The sequence below is a fragment of the Babylonia areolata genome, chromosome 13 (assembly GCF_041734735.1).
Source record: "Babylonia areolata isolate BAREFJ2019XMU chromosome 13, ASM4173473v1, whole genome shotgun sequence".
Lineage (NCBI taxonomy): Eukaryota > Metazoa > Mollusca > Gastropoda > Neogastropoda > Buccinidae > Babylonia > Babylonia areolata.
The window spans coordinates 7,098,292-7,103,291 of NC_134888.1; positions in this window are offsets into that span (position 1 = coordinate 7,098,292).

Here is a 5,000-nt window from a genome sequence, read left to right on the forward strand (position 1 = left end):
AATCTCCAGCTATTCATACCCACTGTCTTTTCTGTGTTTAAGCACCACAAGGGAATTTTTGTACTCTAAATTGACTGGCGGTGAAAGGGTTAATCCCTTGATGGTAGATTGCAGGCTTTTACATCTAGATGGTTGGAAGACTAAACAGTTAAAACAACACCGAAAAGGAATGAAGAAAACAAAAAAGAAAGGAATAAAAAAAAAATATATATATATATATAAAAGACAGACAGACGGACGGACAGACAGAAAGAAAGAATACAGACAGCGAGAGAGTTAGGAAGACAGAGCGAAAGAGAGAGGGAGAGCGAGCGAGAGAGAAAGAGAGAGAGGGGGTGAGTGAGAGAAAGCGACGGAGAGAGACAGAGATACAGAGACGGTCACAGAGAGAGACACAGAGAGAGAGAGAGCGACAGAGACAAATAGACAAGAAAGAGTAAGGAAGAGAGAAAGAGCGACAGAGAGAAGGAGGGGGATAGTGAGAGACACAGAGAGAGAGAGAGAGAGAGAGAGAGAGAGAAAGAGAGAAAGAGATATAGTGTGAGAGTGTGAGAGAGAGAGTGAGAGAGAGAGACGGGGAGTAAAACGGGAGATAGAGAGAGAGAGAGAGAGAGAGAGAGAGAGAGAGGAATGGAGCCAAGGAAGAAAGAGAGCGAGCGAGAGCGAAAATAAAGAGAGTGGGAGAAAGAGAGAGAGAGAGAGAAAGAAAAGACTAAGAGAGACAGATAGACAGACTGTCAGACAGAGAGACAGACAGACAGAGACACAGAGACAAAGCAGAACGACATGGCAAGCTCTCCCCCACCCCCAACACCCCACTCCCCACCCCATCACACCCACCACTTTCCCCCACCATCACCACCCTCTCCACCACCACCACCACCATCCAAGAAGCAGAGAAAACGAAAGAAAAGTGGAAAAAAAACCACCCAACAACAATAAAACAACAACCAAAAACAAAGACTATTATATGCATGCAGGAACTAACTCTGTCCCATTTCCAGGGGGGGTGGGGGGTGCTTTATGGAAATCAGATAAGATACCTCATCTACACCAGCGGGCATTGATCGCCAGAAAAAAGCCAGAGAAATGTCAACGGTCCTGTTGATCAATACGTAAACGAGTGGCTCCTAACACAGCTCCTGACGTGAGGAGTTTGTTTGTTGCTTTGTTTGCTGCTTTGTTTACTTTGTCAACTCTCCTTTTGTTTTACACTATGCGTCCCTTTTTCTCTTTCCCTGCTTTCATAGTGACATTAGTTTTGTGGGGGTGGGGGGGTGCGGGGGGGGGGGGGGGTACCCCTCCGCCCCCCCCGACCCCCTTCACCCCTCCATCCATCTCGGTTTCCATGCTTGGAGTGAGACATACAGATGTCTGGAACTCTCTGTCTATGAGGGTTTGACGCCGGGGATATGAAATGTAGCGCTGAGTATATATATGCCTTGTCACATGGTCTGGAAACCTAAAAAATAGATTAAAAAAGAAAAGATCAAACGGAGGGGGGTCGGGGGGCGGGGGTGGGGGGTGGGGGGTGGGGGGGGGATTCTTAAAAAGAGAGAAAGGAAGGGGAGAAAACGAAGGAATAGTAAAAAAAAAAAAAAAAAAAAAAAAAAAAAAAAGACAAAAAAGACAACAACAAAAAAAGACAGAAAATGAAGGAAAAGTCAAAAAGAAAGAAAAGGTATAAAAACGAAAGACACCCAATGGATTATATGGTGAAAGAAAATGAAAGAACGAACGAAGAGAAAAAGGGGGAAATGAAAGAAATATCGAGAAAGAATGAAAGAATGAAAGAAAGAAGCAAACAAACAAACAAACGATCAAAGAAAAAAATGAAAGAAAGAAGGAAAAACAACGGAAAAGAGCAATGCCATTTCAGCAGAAGAAATCAAAGATCTCAATTATTGAGTTTTTTGCTTAATCTGATAAAAAGGAAAAAAAAGAAAAAAAAAGAAATGTGTATCTAGAGGTAAGAAGAAGGGTAAAAAACGACAAAAACAAAACCCGAACAAGAAAGAGAAAATGATTGGAAGAAAGTATTAATAAATGACTGAAAGAAAGAAAGGAAGAAAGAAACTTAGGAATGAAGAAAGAAAGTAAGAAAGTTTCAGTCTAGGGTTTTCAAAATGAAGACGACGACAACGACAACAATAATGATGATGATGATGATGATGATATAGATACTTATATAGCGCCTATCCTCGGTCGGAGACCAAGCTCTAAGCGCTTTACAAACACGGGGTCATTTGCACCTACCTGGGTAGACGGCTGCCTTCGGGCGATCATCAGTGGTTTCCTGTGTAAGTATGTATAATTTTTATGTACGTAAGTTGGAAACCAAACTCCTCAGTTCATCAGAGATGAGTTGAACTGTTATCAGTCCAACATAAATTGTCTGTCTGTCTCTCTGTCAGGGAGTTCACACTTGGCTACCAAAGAGATCGGAGGCATTTTTGGGAGCTCCGTGTAATTTCGCTCAGCCACTTGATTCAGTTTTCTTCGTTTCTTCTGCTTGACTAAAGTGTTATTGCTGTGTTTCGCACTTCCATTAGCCTTCTTCTTCTTCTTCTTCTGCTTCTGCATTCGTGGGCTGCAACTCCCACGTTCACTTGCATGTACACGAGTGGGCTTTTACGTGCATGACCGTTTTTACCCCGCCATGTAGGCAGCCATACTCCGCTTTCGGGGGTGTGCATGCTGGGTATGTTCTTGTTTCCATAACCCACCGAACGCTGACATGGATTACAGGATCTTTAACGTGCGTATTAGATCTTCTGCATGCGTTTACACACGAAGGGGGTTCAGGCACTAAGCAGGTCCGCACATGTGTTGACCTGGGAGATCGTAAAAATCTCCACCATTTACCCACCAGGCGCCGTCACCGTGATTCGAACCCGGGACCTCAGACTGAAAGTCCAACGCTTTAACCACTCGGCTATTGCGCCCGTCACCCCATTAGCCTTCGACTGTTGTTGTTGTTGTTTTCCAAGTGTCCCCCCTCCCTTTGTTTTTTTCTTACTATTACTCTTCTCTTGTCGCGTTTCCTCAGCTTTGCTGACACAATGGATAGATCATTATCGTCTCAAAGTCAGCTAGGTACTAATGTGTTACCTGTCTTCATTCACGCAAAACGCAAAAACTTTACCAGGTGGGGCAGACAAAACGTACGATGTTTCAGAAATACGCGGTGCTTGTGAAAACAGAACAGGTTATAGTTCGATTCTGGGAGCGCAAAAAAACTTGGGTGTGGAGAATTTATCCAGCAAGTCATGAAGCGCGCACGAATCTACTTGTAACGGGAGTTGTTCTGCGTGGACTGTCGGTGACACTTTTCGATTAATTAAATAAAAACAAAACTTTATAGTTTCGACAAAAGACAGCGAGACAGAGATCAAAACTGACTATAAGAAACTTACCCATCTCCTTCTCAAACTAGGAGATCCGTGACATGCTAAAGAAGATTCTGTCTGTCTGTCTGTTTCTCTCTCTATTTTTTCCATACGTGTATCTCATTCTCTCCCCCCTCTCCCTCTCTTTCTGTTTGTCTGTCTGTCTGACTATCTCATTCTGCAAAAATATTTGTTTTTCTACCCAAGCACTATTTTCTAAGGATTATTTTTCTCTTGGTGCTGTGGGCTCCTTTACATGCACAAAGTGCATGTTTCAGAAGGGATCTCGGTTTATCTCCCCATCATTCAGACCACCACCGAAGGGATCTCGGTTTTTCTCCCCATCATTCAGACCACCACTGAAGGGATCTCGGTTTATCTCCTCATCATTCAGACCACCACTGAACGGATCTCGGTTTATCTCATCATCATTCACACCACCACTGAAGGGATCTCGGTTTATCTCCCCATCATTCAGACCACCACTGAAAGGATCTCGGTTTATCTCCTCATCATTCACACCACCACTGAAGGGATCTCGGTTTATCTCCCCCATCATTCCGACCATCACTGAAAGGATCTCGGTTTATCTCCCCATCATTCAGACCACCACTGAAGGGATCTCGGTTTATCTCCCCATCATTCAGACCACCACTGAAGGGATCTCGGTTTATCTCCTCATCATTCACACCACCACTGAAGGGATCTCGGTTTACCTCCTCATCATTTACACCACCACTGTAGGGATCTCGGTTTATCTCCTCATAATTCAGACCACCACTGAAGGGATCTCGGTTTATCTCCTCATCATTCACACCACCACTGAAGGGATCTCGGTTTATCTCCCCATCATTCAGACCACCACTGAAGGGATCTCGGTTTATCTCCCCATCATTCAGACCACCACTGAAGGGATCTCGGTTTATCTCCCCATCATTCAGACCACCACCGAAGGGATCTCGGTTTATCTCCCCATCATTCAGACCACCACTGAAGGGATCTCGGTTTATCTCCTCATCATTCAGACCACCACTGAAAGGATCTCGGTTTATCTCATCATCATTCAGACCACCACTGAAGGGATCTCGGTTTATCTCCCCCATCATTCAGACCACCACTGAAGGGATCTCGGTTTATCTCCCCATCATTCACACCACCACTGAAGGGATCTCGGTTTACCTCCTCATCATTTACACCACTACTGTAGGGATCTCGGTTTATCTCCTCATAATTCAGACCACCACTGAAGGGATCTCGGTTTATCTCTCCATCATTCACACCACCACTGAAGGGATCTCGGTTTACCTCCCCATCATTCACACCACCACTGAAGGGATCTCGGTTTATCTCCCCATCATTCAGACCACCACCGAAGGGATCTCGGTTTATCTCCCCATCATTCAGACCACCACTGAAGGGATCTCGGTTTATCTCCTCATCATTCAGACCACCACTGAAAGGATCTCGGTTTATCTCATCATCATTCAGACCACCACTGAAGGGATCTCGGTTTATCTCCCCCCATCATTCAGACCACCACTGAAGGGATCTCGGTTTATCTCCCCATCATTCACACCACCACTGAAGGGATCTCGGTTTACCTCCTCATCA